This window comes from Aotus nancymaae, unplaced genomic scaffold, assembly GCF_030222135.1.
Source record: "Aotus nancymaae isolate 86718 unplaced genomic scaffold, 86718_ANA_hifiasm-v0.15.2.pri h1tg000012l, whole genome shotgun sequence".
In the NCBI taxonomy this organism is placed as follows: Eukaryota; Metazoa; Chordata; class Mammalia; order Primates; family Aotidae; genus Aotus; species Aotus nancymaae.
The window spans coordinates 7,709,150-7,725,756 of record NW_026988423.1 but is presented as its reverse complement, the minus strand read 5'-3'; the positions used below and the strand labels follow the sequence as shown (position 1 = coordinate 7,725,756).

Here is a 16,607-nt window from a genome sequence, read left to right as displayed (position 1 = left end):
GAACTGATTCCCAATCATTAATTAACAGATTAAAGATCAATTTTGTTGTATATTTTCTTAATCTCCACAGCAATTCTATTTATGCCTATAGGCACATTCTTTCTGTTGGGTTTCCATTCTCTAATGCTGAGTGTCACTGAGCTTACTACTTCACTCTGCATGACTTACCAGGACTCTTAATCCTTCTAGTGGATTTTCCAAACCAGAGCATGGGCATGTCTTGCAGGATGAGGGATGGAGAGGTAGGAAAGAACTAGCCCTTAACTTTTCGTATTTTGAATAATTAGAGGCCAGGCACAGTGGCTCACAACTGTAATCCCAGCACTTTGGGAGGCCGAGGCGGGTGGATCACATGAGGCCAGGAGTTCAAGACCAGCCTGGCCAACATGGTAAAACCCCATCTCTACTAAAAATACAAAAAATAGCTGAGGATGCTGGCAGGTGCCTGTAGTCCTAGCTACTTGGGAGGCTGAGGCATGAGAATGGCTTGAACCTGGAAGGTGGAGGTTGCAGTGAGCCAAGATGGTACCATTGCACTCCAGCCTGGGTGACAGAGCAAGACTCTGTCTCAAAATAAACAAAGTAGAACATTCAAAAGTATATGAAATCATTCATGACATTAATGTAGGCCATAGCTGTATTTAGTAAATATACAAAAAGATCATACATTTTTTGTTAATGTAGAAATATTTACAAAATGAGAAAACTTTGATCTTGTTCATCTGAAAAAGATCTGTTGCCTACAATGTAGGAGAATGCTGCCTTACCTTCTGCTAAATGGTCTTTGAGCTGAGTTTCTTGGGGGCCTTGTGAGCTACTGAGACTTTATTTTACTGGGTATTATAAGCATTACTGACATTTTTTCTTTTTCTCTAAGAATGGAACTTGTTTTAAGAAACAAAAATAATCAATTCAAAAATTTTATATTAGAGAAAATATTTCTTTCAAAAACTCACATGACCATTTTCCACCTCAGTCATTGCAATCAAATTAGGGAAACATTCTGCTTTGCAGACTTCATCCCTGGTGACAAGAACAATACATTTCAGAGTGGCATGCCTCCTCTGTGACACTCAAGTGAAAAATGAGTTTGTTGATTAAGTCCTTGTCTTTACTGTGAAAGACAGTTGATCTCCAAGCTATTTCTATAAATAATCATCACAATAATAACTATTTACTAAACACAACACGCTACAGTTACTTTATATTATCTCACTTATGCTAATGGAAATCCTATGGAGCGGGGTGGGCATTGTTGACACTTAACAAATAGAGAAATGATGCTTACAGATTATTTTTCTTGCCCAAGGTCACATGATAAATGTTATAATTCAAATTCTGTCTTACATTTTTTTATTTTCATCTCATGGAATGTAAATGTTCTGGTACTCTATCATGCCCTGTACTCACCACCACCACTCAAAATTAAGCAAAACAAAAACCCCTTCTACACATTTGTCTGCTTACCTATAAGAACTTGATTCTGCTGTTCACCCCCAAACTTGCAGCAGCACCCAGCAGGCTCAATTGCAATGTGTTTCCTGGTTCTTCTGCAACATGTTTTACCAAAGTTCTAATTTCACGATTGCTGTGGTTTATTTTCTCAATAAAGAACAAAAGAAGGAACACAGTTTATTCCCCATTAAGCAATCCAACAACACACCAAATGACAACTGGTGGTTAACACAGGTTATGCGGGACTTCATGGTGCCTGCATCAGTTCATGAAGACAGTCCTGCAGAATGTAATTGTCAAAGACGCTCTGGGGGACTCAGCTATGTATAAACTCTCCACCCTGTTGGCCTGGGATTCCCTTATTTCACAGTAATAAAAATGACTAAAAATGTTGGCTTGCAAGTTATTTTGCATAGAGTTGCATATGCAAAGAATGCCAAGAGTGACAATTTAAAGTTTCTGTTTGACTGGCTGGGTGCAGTGGCTCATGCCTGTAATCCCAGCACTTTGGGAGGCTGAGGCAGGCAGATCACTTGAGGCCAGAAGTTCAAGACCAGCCTGGCTCACATGACAAAATCCCATTTCTAATAAAAATACAAAACCTAGCCTAGTATGGTGGCACATGCCATAGTCCCAGCTACTCAGGAGGCTGAGGCATGAGAATTGCTTGAACCCAGGAGGCAGAGGCTACAGTGAGCCAAGATTGCACCACTGTAATTCAGCCTAGGTGACACAGCGAGGCTCCATCTCAAAAAATGAAAATAAAAATAATAAAGTTCCTATCTCGCTAACTGTTTTCACATCCATGGTCTATTTGGTTCTCAAGATAATCCTTCAAGGTGGGGTGATAAGTTCATTTTACTCATTTATAGAGAAGAAAACTAAGATACACAACTAGCTGAGGAAAAAGATGCAATTCATATTTAGATACCCTGGTTACTGGTCCTATATTCTTTAATACATAACAGTCTTTGCCTTTTCAACTTATATTTTTATTGTTGAAGATTATTCATTTTAATCCTACGACTCCCTTTCTTAAATGATGGGAGCAAGCCTTCAGCATCTTGATATTCAGTAAAGTATCTGATACCAACAAGGACTAAAAGAATATATGTGAGATTGAAATAAAAAATATCACGGTCATACTTCCATGATCTTGTTCAAGCTTTCATATTCCCTGAATTTATTCCATGAGACAGAAGCCTAAGGTACCAGTGGTGGTTTGGAGAATATTAAAATCCAACTTAACTGTCTCACACAATCCAAAGAAGAAGAACATTGAGTAAATTTAAAATTTAACAAAGATCTAACAGCTAGTCACTCAGTTCCTAAAGAAAACAGGCACCTCCCTTGGCTGGGCCAAGGGTTTGGAATACTGAAATGAAAGGTTACAGCCAGTTGTGAAACATCTTTCCCAGAAAAGACCAACACCCACCTGGCATCTGAGGCTTTGGGAATTTGTTTGAAGCATATGGACTTTTATTAAATCAATTTGGCAAATTACTTGAAAGAGAATTTGCTCACAAGAATCGTCTAAGGACAGAAATAGCACCTTTCTTTCTTTTCCTTTTTTTTTTTTTTTTTTGACACCGTCTCACTCTGTCACTCAGGCTGGTTTGCAGTGGTACAATCTTGGCTCACTACAACCTCTGCCTCTCAGGTTCAAGAGATTCTTCTGCCTCAGCCACCTGAGTAGCTGGGATTACAGGCACGTGCCACTACGCCCGACTAATTTTTGTATTTTTAAAAGAGATGTGTTCACCATGTTGGTCAGGCTGGTCTCGAATCAAAATACTGACATGACTATGTAGCTGATCAGGGGAATGGGAAGTACCTGTTTATGAGATAATTCCTTATTTATTCTTCTTGCCCAAGGAAAGCTGCCATTAATTACTTCTGTTTTCATCTTTGGGCTCTGTGTGAAAGGAAGAGAGGACAAAGTAAATGTAATTCCACTGTGTATGAAAAGGCCAGAGAAGTGAGAGTAACAAGCCAACTGCCAGTTCTACCTGGGCTTAGCTTGGAGTGGGCAGTTACAAAAGAGGATGATTCTATCAAGGAAGTTTAAAAAAAAAAAAAAACATTTCTAGAGTTTGATAGCAACAAGTCAGGTTCCACAAATAAAAAAACATTTCTAGAGTTTGATAGCAACAAGTCAGGTTCCACAAATCTCCACAGGGTTGTCAGAGGAAAACATCAGGCTCGGTCAGTGAGAGAATATTCAAATCAATGACCAGAAAGGAATACAACCAGATCACAGAACCAGACATTCTGTAACTACTTCCTTTTAAACACAGATCTAGATTAGCTCTCTCTTAATCTCTCATAAAATTAATCCTTAGCTGAGTGGACCCAGAAAACCAAGTATAGTCTTCATAATTTTCTGAATTGAAATCTTTGAATCTTTAGCATGATTTAAAATTCTCTGTGCACCACATAGTGAAAACTCGAGCTGAAACAGCACTCTTTCATCAATCCTATAGGATCTGACTATTGTTTAATAAAAGAAAAAAACACTAACCTACACAACCCACTCCAAAGTTTTTCTAAGATTAATGTACCTATGAATCACTGGAAATCTCAGTAAAATGCAGATTCTGATTCAAAATGGCCTTGAGTGGGACCTAAGGTTCTGCATTTCTAAAAAGCTCCCAGGTGAGCCCATGCTGAGGTTCTCAAACACCTTGAGTAAAAATGATCTATTCCACCTAAACTGGTGTTTTAGATTACAACTCTTAAAGTGGCAAGAGAAAACACGGGAGACTTTTATGTAACATTTTCTTCTTTCTACATAAGTCACAAACGCAGGAGTCATAATAGTAAAATAGACAAATTTGACCAAATAAAAATTTAAATTTCTATGTCAGAAAATCCTATAGGAATTAAATGACAAGATTGCAGATAGAAGGCAGGACTAGCTTGCAGCTCCCACTTGCACAGACAGAGCAGCGTGTAGAGACTCATATCGTGAACTTTTGCTCCAAGAACTACAGCAGGAACATACAAAGAAAGCTGAGAGAATCCACAGACACTTTTAAGGGACTGGATCACCGCTGTAGGCTCCCTGAGATGCCAAAAAACTGTGAGTAGGCTTGCTTTTTCAGCAAGGAGGCTGGTGGTCTGGGGCAAGTTCTCAGCCCTGGTCACCGGCTGCCTGGAAATAGACTCAGTGCTGCTGCAGGGGCTTGGTGGGAGTGAGACTGGTCTTTAGGATTGCCAGCTGCATGGGAGTGGGGTGAGGCCTGTGACTGCCAGCTCTCCCCTACTTCCCTGATGACCTGTATGACTCAGCAGATGCAGCCATAATCTCTTTAGGAACATAACTCCATTGCCTAGGAACCACGCCCCACCCCTACAGCAGCTGCAGCAAACCCCGACCCCCTACAAGGAGAGTCTAAGCTCAGACACATCTAACCCTGCCCCCACCTGTTGGTCTTTCTCTACCTTCCCTGGTAGATGAAGACAAAAGACATACTCTTTTGGGAGCTCTAGGGCCCTGCCCACCTCCTAAGAAAGCTGAATACTTAACCAGGAATACCTAGGGCAAGTTTGCATCCTCCCTATAGTACTGCAGTTGATGCACTCTTGAAAGTGCCACCTCCTGGCTGGAGGCCAACCAACACAAAACTAGTACACTAAACAACAATAGAATGAAGGACCCTCACAGAGTCCACTTCACTCCCCTGCTACCTCCACTGGAGCAGGTGTTGGTGTCCAGGGCTGAAAGGCCTAGAAACAGTTCATAACACAGGACTCTTTACAGACACTCCATAGCACCAGCCCAGAGTCCAGTAGCTCTGCTGGGTGGCTCGACCCAGAACACCACAATCACTACAGTTCGGCTCATTCGGCTTCAAAAAGCCTCATTCCCAAGGGAAGGGAAAGAACACCATATCAAGGGAGCACCCTGTGGGACAAAAGAATCTGAACAGCAGCCCTTGAGTCCCGGATCTTTTATCTGACATAGTCTACCCAAATGAGAATGAACCAGAAAAACAATTCTGGTAATATGACAAAACAAGTTTCTTTAACACTCAGAAAAGATCACACCAGCTCAGCAGAAATGGATCCAAACCAAGATGAAATCTCTGAATTGCCAGAGAAAGAATTCAGAAGGTCAGTTATTAAGGTAATCTAGGAGGCACCAGATAAAAGTGAAGTTTGACTTAAAGAAATCAAAAACATTACAAAGGATATGAAAGAAAAATCTTCAGTGAAATAGATAGCATAAATTAAAAAAAAATCACAACTTCTGGAAATCAAGGACAAGCTTAGAGAAATGTAAGATGTATTAGAAAGTCTCAGCAATAGAATCTAACAAGCCAAAGAAAGAACTTCAGAGCTCAAAGACAAGGCGTTTGAATTAACCCAATCCATCAAAGACATATTAAAAAGAATTTTTTAAAATGAGCAAAGCCTCTAAGAAGTTTAGAACTGTTGTAAATGTCCAAACCTAAGAATAATTGGTGTTCCCAAGGAAGAAGAGAAATCTAATTTGGAAAACATATTTGAGGGTGTAATCAAGGAAAACTTCCCTAGCCTTGCTAGAGATCTAGACATCCAAATACAAGCAGCTCAAAGAACGCTTGGGAAATTCCTCACAGAAAGATCATTGCCTAGGCACATAGTCATCAGGTTATTTAAAATCAAGACAAAGGAAAGAATCTTAAGAGCTGTGAGGCAAAAGCATCAGGTAACCTATAAAGGAAGAACTATCAGATTAATAGCAGATTTCTCAGCAGAAACCCTACAAGCTAGAAGGGATTAGGGTCCTATTGTTAGCCTCCTTAAATGAAACAATTAACACCCAGGAATTTTGTATCCAGTGAAAATAAGCTTTATAAATGAAATATATATTCTTTTCCAGACAAACAAATGCTGAGAAAATTCACCACTACCAAGCCAGCACTATAAAAACTGCTAAAAGGAGCTCAAATCTTGAAACAGATCCTTGAAATACACCAAAATAGAACCTCCTTAAGGCATAAATTTCACAGGCTCTGTATAACAATAGCACGATGAACAACAACAACAAAAATACTAACATTGAATATAAATGACCTAAATTCTCCACTTAAAAAATACCAAATGGCAGAATGGATAATAATTCACCAACCAAATTTCTGCTGTCTTCAGGAGACTCAACTAACACATAAGGACTCACATAAACATAAGGTAAAAGAGTGAAAAAAGTTATTCCATGAAAATGAATACCAAAAGTGAGCAGGAGTAGCTATGCGGATATCAGACAAAACAAACTTTAAAGCAACAGCAGTTTAAAAAGACAAAGAGAGACATTATATAGCGATAAAAGAACTAGTCTAATAGGAAACTAACACAATCCTAAACATATATAACACTGGAGCTCCCAAATTTATAAAACAATTACTACTAGACCTAAGAAGTGAGAGACAAAATCACAATAATAGTAGGGGATGTCAATACTCTACTGACAGCACTAGACAGGCCATCCAGACAGAAAGTCAGCAATAAAACAATGGACTTAAACTATATACTACCACAAATGGACTTAACAGATATTTACAGAACATCCTAATCAACAACTGCAGAATATACATTCTATTTATCAGTAAAATGTAACATTCTCCAAGATAGACCACAAAACAAGTCTCAGTCAATTTAAGAAAATTAAAATTGTATCAAGTACTCTCTCAGGCCACTGTGAAACAAAATTGGAAATCAATCCCGAAAGGAATCCTCAAAACCATGTAAGTACATGGAAATTAAATAATCTGCACCTGAATGATCCTTGGATTAACAATGAAATCTAGATGAAAATTAAAATATTATTTGAACTGGAACAAGACAAGTGTATTTCACATACAAATCCGTTTTCACACTACTGATAAAGACATATCTGAGACTAGGTAATTTATAAAGAAAAAGAAGTTTAATGGACCCATAGTTCCACGCAGCTGGGGAGGCCTCACAACCATTGTGGAAGGCATGTTTTATATGGCAGCAGGCAAGAAAGAATGATAGCCAAGCAAAAGTGGAAACCCCTTATAAAACCATCAAATCTCGTGAGATTTACTCACTACAACAAAAACAGTATGGGAGAAACAGCCCCCATTATTCAATTATTTAATTATCCCCAACAATATGTGGGAAATATGGGAGCTACAATTCAAGATGAGAGTTGGTTAGACACAGCCAAATCATATCATTCTATCCCTGGCCCCTCCCAAATCTCATGTCCTCACATTTCAAAACCAATCATGCCTTCACAACAGTACCCCAAAGTCTTAACTCATGGCAGCATTAACTCAAGAGTCCACAGTCCAAAGTCTTAACTGAAACAAGGCAAGTCCCTTCTGCCTATGAGCTTGTAAAATCAAAAGCAAATTGGTTACCTCCTAGAATTGGAACAGCTAATTACCCAATGGCTGTAATTAGGTAAATACAGCCATTCCAAATGGGAGAAAATGGCCAAAACAAAGGGGCTACAGGCCCCATGCAAGTCTGAAATCCAGTGAGCAGTCAAATCTTAAAGTTCCAAAATGATCTTCTTTGATTCCCTGTCTCACATCCAGGTCACACTAATGCAAAAGGTGGGCTCCCATGGCCTTGGGCAGCTCTGCTCCTCTGGCTTTGCAGAGCATAGTCCCATTCTTGGCTGTTTTCACAGGCTGGTGTTGAGTGTCTGTGTCTTTTCCAGGTGCACGGTGCAAGCTGTCAGTGTATTCTACCATTCTGGGGTCTGGAGGATGGTGGCAGTCTTCTCACAACTTCACTAGGCAGTACCCCAATGGGGACTCTGTGTGGGAGTTCACAATCCACATTTCCCTTCCACACTGCCCTAGCAGAGGTTATCTATGAGGGCTGAACCCCTACAGCAAACTTCTGCCTGGACATCCAGATGTTTCCATACATCCTCTAAAATCTAGGCAAAGGTTCTTAAACCTCAGTTCTTGACTTCTGTACACCCACATGCTATACACCATATGGAAACTACCAAGACTTGGAGTTTGCACCCTCTGAAGCCACAACCTGAGTTGTACCTTGGCCCCTTTTAGACATCCTTAGAGCCACTGGGATTCAGGGAACCAAGTCCCTAGGCTGCACACAGCAGGTGGGTCCTGCCCACAAAACCATTTTCTCCTCCTAGGTCTCCAGGCCTGTGATGAGAGGGGCTGCCACAAAGATCTCTGACATGCCCTAGAGACATTTTCTCCATTGTTTTGGTAATTATCATTTGGCCTCTCATTACTTATGAAATTCTGCAGCCAGCTTGAATTTCTTCTCAGAAAATGGGTTTTTCTTTTCTATTTCATTGTCAGCCTGCAAATTTTCTGAACTCTTATGCTCTGTTTTACTTTTAAAACTGAATGCTTTTAACAGCACTCAAGTCACCTCTTGAACACTTTGCTGCTTAGAAATTTCTTCCACCAGATACCCTAAATCATCTCTCTTAAGTTTCTGCTCTCTGGAGCAGAAAGGGGTCCCAGAAAGATGGGTTGCCATTTCACAGTGAAACGCAGACAAGTTGGTGGGGAGTGGTGCTTTATTTACATAAGGTGCCGAATTTCTGACAGTCCCCACCCTTGCCTTTCTAGTGCACCGGGGGATCCTTAGACTGAGTTAATGCCACGTTGCTTATTTCTTCCTACTGCACATGTGTAAAGAAGGTAGGGGACAGAACCCTCCAACTTGGAAGTGCCTGATCCAGGGTAGCTCTTCTTGTCCGTGCTGCTGCAGGCACTGTCCCTGTGCAAGCCTCCTTGTCTGAGTATTTCCAAGAAGGGAAAGGACTGTGCTCACTGGGGCCCACTGTATGTATGTCACACAAGAGTCCCCTTTCTGTGTTAGAACTTGCCTTCCTTATCCGTGTTTGCAGCTTGATCACTCAGGCTGCTCTTTCCTAAAAGAGAAACGGCCTCTTAGGCTGCTTTTTGTTATAAGGGAATTCTGGGGAGGACTCTTGCCCTATCTGCCTAGTTGATTTCTTTTGCTCTAGTTGATTTCTTTCTCTCTCCTCTCTCAGTTTGACCCAGTCGATACCACTTTCAGGAATTTATCCTAAGGACATATTTGCACACATATACAAAGTTGAATATCCATAGATAGTCATTGCAGCATTGTTTCTAATTGTAAGTTATTAAATACAAATAAAGTACTTTAAATAAATCAGCCCTTCATTTATGAACTGATTAAATAATTATACATCCATACAACTGAATACAAGGCAAACATTTCGAAGAGTGACATAGTTCTACATTATTGATATTAAAAACCTCCAAGATCTTTTTTTTTTTTGAAAATTAACAACTTTTGCTTCATATTGGACCCTGTTAAGAAGATAAGACGAACTACAGACTAGGAAAAACATTTGCAGACCACATATCTGGCAAAGGCTTCATATCTAGAATGTATACAGAACTCTGAAAACTCAAATTTAAGAAATCCAATGAGAAAATGAGCAAAAGACATGTTATTATATCAGTATAATAACAAATAAGCACAGGGGAGGATAATTGACATAGCCATTAGAAAAATGCAAATTAAGACCACAATAAGATATCACTACACACCTATTAGAACAGCTAAAACAAAAATAGTGACAATACCAAATGCTGATGAGCATATGAAGAAACTGATGTCTCAGACATTGCTGGTAGGAATATAAAATAGTACATATGGGAAAATAGTTCAGCAGTATTTCTTAATGAAATGTACAGTCCAGCCATTGCATTTTTGGGCATTTATACCAGAGAAATGAAAACTTATATTCACGCAAAAACCAGTAAATGATTGCTTATTTTTTAATAAGTCAAAAACTGGAAACAACCAGTATGTCTCTTAATAGGTAAAGAATTAAACAAGCTGTGTACAGCCATACCATGGAGCACTACTCAGCAATTAAAAGGTATGAGCTATTGATACACTCAAGAACTAGGGTAAATCTCAAAGATCTTACTTACACTAAGAAAAAAAATTAAAAGTTACATACTTGGCTAGACACAGTGGCTCATGCCTGTAATTATAGCACTTTGGGAAGCTGAGGCAGGCAGATCACAAGGTCAAGAGATTGAGACCATCCTGGCAAACATGGTGAAACCCCGTCTCTACTAAAAATACAAAAAATTAGCTGGGTGTGGTGATGCATGCCTGTAGTCCTGAGGGACTGTGTTTAAAAAAAAAAAAAAAAAAAAAAAAAATTTCTCTTTCTGGGTCTGCAAGGGTCGTGGTTTCAAAGGGAGGAATTTCCGAGCTCCACACCTCCAACGGGGGACCAGAGTGGTTTCAAATTTAAAGTTCTTTGTCTGGCTTTCCCCAACATGGGTCAGGTAGGGAAAGCCAGGTAGGGTTCTTTTTGGGGCTCTTTGTCCCAAAATCCCCCAGAAAGCTCTGGGAGGAGGGACCTCTGTAGCTCAGAGATGTGGACCAAGTAGCCAATCTGGTATCAGAGTCAAAGATCAATCACTCCAGAGAAAGTGTGAAAGAACTCTTCTCATTGGACAAGAACATGAATGGGGAGGGAATAACTCAAGGGTTAAAACTTCAGCTGCTCCTATCTAAAACAGATTTCTCTCTCTGGGTTCTCCTCCCACAGGGTGGGAGCTGCCTTTCTCTCTCTCTCTTTCTGTCTGTCTGTCTGTCTCTCTCTCTCTCTCTCTCTTTCTCTCTCTCTCTCTTTGCCTATCTAATAAATCATTCTTCCATAAAACTCTTTGGGTCCATGATATTTATTCAAACAGTAAGCTCACCATGCCTCCAGGGCCCCTTTCCCCATTCTTCCGGGTAAGAGAGGCCAAGAACCTCTGAGTTCTGGGAACTGGGTAGGCTCCCCTGGTTACATACCCAGCTACTCAGGAGGCTGAGGCAGGAGAATCACTTGAATCCAGGAGCAGAGTTTGCAGTGAGCTGACATCAGGCCACTGGACTCTAGCCTGGCAACAGAGCAAGACTCAAAAGTTACATACTCATCCTATTCAATATATGATGCTGGGGAAATGGCATAGCCATATGCAGAAAAATGAAACTGGACCCATATCGCTCACCAAATACAAAAATTAACTTAAGATGGATTAAAGACCCAAAAGGAAGATCTGGAGCTATTAAAATCCTAGAACATGCCCTTAAAAAATTCTCCTGGATGTTGGTCTAGGCAAATAATTTATGTTCAAGTCCCCAGAAGCAAATGCAACAAAAACAAAAATAGACAAATGAAACTTAAACTAAAAAGCTTCTGCATGGCAAAAACAACAACAACAACAAAAAACCGAATCAATGGAGTAAACAGACGAGGTGCAGACTGGGAAAAAAATATCTGCAAACTATGCATCCAACAAAGGGCAAACATTCAGAATCTACAAGAAATTCTGATAACAAAAAGAAAACAAATAACCCCATTAAAAAATGGCAAAGGACATAAACAGACATTATTCAAAAGAAAACACAACCAGCCAACAAACATATGAAAAATTGCTCAACATCACTAATCATTAGAGAAATACAAATTAAAACTGCAGTGAGATGCCATTATACAGCAGTCAGAAAGACAATTCTTAAAAAGTCAAAAAATAACAGATGTTGGCAAGATGTTGATATGGTTTGGTTACGTCGCCATGCAAATCTCATCTTGAATTCCCACATGTTGTGGGAGGGAGCTGGTGGGAGGTAACTGAATCATGGGGCAGGTCTTTCTCATGCTGTTCTCATGATAGTGAGTAAATCTCATGAGATCTGATGGTTACAAGGGGGAATTTTCCTGTACAAGCTCTCATTGCTTGCTGCCATCCATGTAAGACGTGACTTGCTCCTCCTTGCCTTCTGCCATAATTGTGAGGCTTCCCCACCCATGTAGAACTGTAAGTCCAATTAAACCTCTTTCTTTTGTAAATTGCCCAATCTTGGGTATATCTTTATGAGCAGCATGAAAACAGACTAATATGGATGTGGAGAAAAGAGAACACTTATATACTGTGAGAATGTCAATTAGTACAGCATTTATGGAAAACAGTATAGAAGTTTTTCAAAGAACTATAAATAAAACTGCCATTCAATCCAGCAATCCCACTACTGGTATAAACCTGAAGGGAAACAAATCATCATAAAGATACCTGCACAGCTGCCACACCACTGTGCACATACCCTCAGCCCCACCACCCTGTTGATGGGCACTCACCTATGGCTCCCCACTACCCTGTTGGTGCTCACTCACCTGCAGTCCATCCTCCCACTGTAGTGCACTCTTCCATGGCCCCCTGTCACACTGCTGGAGTGCTTTACTGGAGGCACCCATTGGAATATTGCTTCCAGCAGATTAGAAACGCCTTGGCCCCTCAAGCATAGCGGGTGCTTGACATTGAGGGGCCAGAAAGCAAAACTGAAGACCTAGTCCCAGCACCCCAGAGTTGGAGCATGCAGCTCAGGAGTGCTGACCTGAGCCCTGACCCCCTGAAAGCATCCAGAAATGAAGTGAATCAACTACACCCAACTTATACCAAGTCAAACTTTTCAGGGCATCAAAAAATAGAAAAGCAAAAAGCCCCATCCAAAGGATAATGACTTCAAAGATGAAAGGAACATCAGCCCACACAGATGAAAAAGAACCAGCACAAGAATTCTGGCAACTCTAAAAGTCAGGGTGTTTTCTTACCTTCGGACAATCACACTAGCTCCCAGCAATAGTTCTTAACAAATTGAAGTGGCTAAAATGACAGACATAAAATTCAGAATCTGGATAGCAAGGAAGCTAAAAAAGACATAGAAGATTGAAACTCATCTAAGAAAACCAGTAAAACAATCCAAGAATTGAAAGATTGCATATCAATTTTAACAAAGCATCAAATGAAGCTTCTAGAAATGAAAAATTCACTACAGGAATTTAATAATGAAATCAGAAGTATTAATAACAGAATAGAAGAATCTCAGAGCTTAACACCTCTTCAAACCAACACAGGCAGACAATTTTTTTTTTAATTTAAACATGAACAAAACCTCTGAGAAATATGGGATTATGTAAAGAGACCAAACAAACAACTCATTGGCATTTCTGAAAGAGTTGGAGAGAGAGGAAGCAGCTTGGAAAACACATTTGAGGATGTTGTCCACAAAAAATTTCCCTAACCTTGCTAGAGAGTTTAACATGCAAATTTAAAAAATTCATAGAACCCCTTCAAGATACACTAGACAATGAACAACAATTCCCAAGACACATAGTCATCAGATTCTCCAAGGTCAACATGAAAGAAAAAAATCTTAAAGGCAACTACAAGACAGGGCAAGTCAGGTACAAAGGGAACCCTGTCATGCTAAGAGCAGGCCCTTCAGCAGAGACCTTATGAGCCAGAATAGATTAGTGCCCTATATTCAGCATCCTTAAGGAAAAAAACTCTAGATCGGGTGTGGTAGCTCATGCCTGTAATCCCAACACGTTGGTAGGCCAAGGCAGGAGGAACACTTGAGCTGAGAAATTTGGGACTAGCCTGGGCAACTAGGTGAGACCCACATCTCTACAAAAAATAGAAAATTAGCCAAGTGTGGTGGCTTGTACCTGTAGTCCCAGCTACTCAGGATGCTGACAGCTACTCAGGATGCTGAGGTGGGAGGATCACTTGAGTCCAGAATGTTAAGGCTACAGTGAGCAGAGATCATACCACTGCACTTCAGCCTGAGCAACAGAGCAAGATTATGTCTTTAAAAAAGAAAAGAAAGAAATTCCAACCAAGAATTTCCTGTCCAGCCAAACCAAACTTCATAAGAAGGAGAAATAAAGTCCTTTTCAGGCAGGCAAATGCCAAGGGAATTTATTACCACCAGACTTGTCTTATAAGAGATCCTGAAGAGGATGCTACACATGGGAATGAAAGACTTATGCCTGCCACCACAAAAACACACTCAGGTACATTGCCCACTGACACTGTAAAGCAACTATTCAATCAAGTCTACATAACAACCAGCTAACAACACAATGACAGGATTAAATCCTTACATATCGATATTGACCTTATATGTAAAGGTCAATGAATGGTGTAAACATATTTACAATTTCAGTAAGTGCGAATGTAAAGGTGTAAACATTCCACTTAGAAGGCACAGAGAGGCAAGCTGGATAAAGCAGCAAGACCCAAGTGTTTGCTGTGAAGAGACCCATCTCACCTGCAATGATGCCCACAGGCATCACTGACACACAACCTACCAAGATTGAACCAGGAAGAAGTTGAAATCTTGGATAGACCAATAAAAAATTCTGAAATTAAATTAGTAATAAAAAAAATCCCTAGAAACCAGAAAAAGCCCTAGACCAGATGAATTCATAGCCAAATTCTACCAGATGTAAAAAGAAGATGTGGTACCAATCATACTAAAAACATTCCAAAAAATTTGAGAAGGGACTCCTCCCTAACTCATTCTATGAGGCCAGTATCAGTTGGATACCAAAACCTGGCAGAGACACAATGAAAAAGAAAACTTCAGATCAATATCCCTGATGAACATAGATGCAAAAATCTTCAACAAAATACTAGTTTAGAATCCAAAATACTAACAAACAGAAAGCTAATTTACTACAATCAAGTAGGCTTTATTCATGTGATGGAAGATAGGTTCAACATACAAAACCAAAATTCATCAACTTTCATGTAAAAACCCTCAACAGACTACCCATTAAAGGAACATACCTCAAAATAATAAGAGCCATCTATGACAAACCCACAGCCAACATCATAGAATGTGCAAAAGTTGGAAGCATTCCCCTTGAGTACCAGCACAAGACAGGGATACCCACTCTCACCACTCCTATATAACATAGCCAGAGCAATCAGGCAAGAGAAAGAAATAAAAGGTATCCAAATAGGCAGAGAGAGAGTCAAACTATCCCTCTTCACAGATGATATAATTCTATACCTAGAAAACTCCATAGTCTCTACCTAAAGTCTCTACTTCAAACTGTACTACACGTCTATGGTAAGAAAAACAGCATGTACTGTTGCAAAAACAGACACGGACCAATGAAACAGATTAGAGAAGCCAGAAATAAAATCACAACCTACAGCCATCTGATCTTCAACAAAGTCAATAATAACAAGCAATGAAGAAAGGATTCCCTATTCAATAAATGGGATAACTGTCTAGCCATATGCAGAAAATTGAAACTGTGCCCCTTCCTTTCACTATATACAAATGGCAACTCAGAAAAGATTAAACACTTAAATGGAATACTTAAAACTATAAAATTTTCAGAATAAAACCTAGGAAATGCCACTCTGGACATCAGCCTTAGCAAAGATTTTAAGACAGTCTTCAAATGCAATTGTAAAACAGAACAGAAATTGACAAGTGGGGCCTAATTAAACTAAAGAGTTTCTGCACAGAAAAAGAAAGTATCAACAATAATCAGACAACCTACAGAATGGGAGAAAATATTCACTAAGTATCCATCTGACAACAGACGAATATCCAGAATCTACAAGGAACTTAAACAAATCAACAAGCAAAAAAAAAAAAAAGAAGAAGAAGAAGAAAAGAAAAGAAAACCCACTTAAAAAGTGGGCAAAGTATATCAACAGACACCTTTCAAGAGAAGACATAATCTCAGACAGCAAGCATATGAAACAATGTTCAACATCACTAATCATTACAGAAATGCAAATCAAAATCACAATGAGATACTATCTTACACCGGTCAGAATGGCTATTATTAAAAAGTCAAAAAATAACAGATGCTAGTGAGGTCATTCAGAATAGGGAATGCTTACATGCTGCTAATGGAAATGTAAATTAGTTCAGCCACAGTGGAAAGTTTGGAGATTTCTCAAAGAACTTAAAATGGACCTACCATTTTACCTAGCAATCCCATTACTACATATATACCCAAAGGAATATAAATTATTCAACCAAAAAGACACATGCACATGTACGTTCATCACAGTAATATTCACAATAAAAAAGACATGGAATCAACCTAGAGGCCCATCAATGATGAACTGGATAAATGAAATGTGGTACATATATGTCATGGAAAACTATGCACCCACTAAAAACCCAAAATTATGTCCTTTGCAGCAACATGAATGCAGCTGGAGGCCGTTATGTTAAGTGAATAAATGCAGGAACAGAGTATCAAATACCATGTGTTCTCACTTATAAGTGGGAGCTAAACACTGAGTACACATGGACACAAAAAT

General features: G+C 39.5%; 1 long non-coding RNA gene across 2 annotated transcripts in view; it reads right to left on the bottom strand.

The window, feature by feature from the left end:
- The window catches only part of LOC105719249 (uncharacterized), a 287,306-nt gene that overhangs the window by 59,301 nt on the left and 211,398 nt on the right, over nucleotides 1–16,607 (bottom strand). For both annotated transcript variants that reach the window (XR_001107938.2, XR_010342392.1), the window contains 2 exons: nucleotides 3,290–3,370; nucleotides 1,468–1,602 (listed from right to left, as the gene is read on the bottom strand). This is a non-coding gene — a long non-coding RNA (uncharacterized LOC105719249). The remainder of the gene's footprint in view (nucleotides 1–1,467; nucleotides 1,603–3,289; nucleotides 3,371–16,607) is intronic.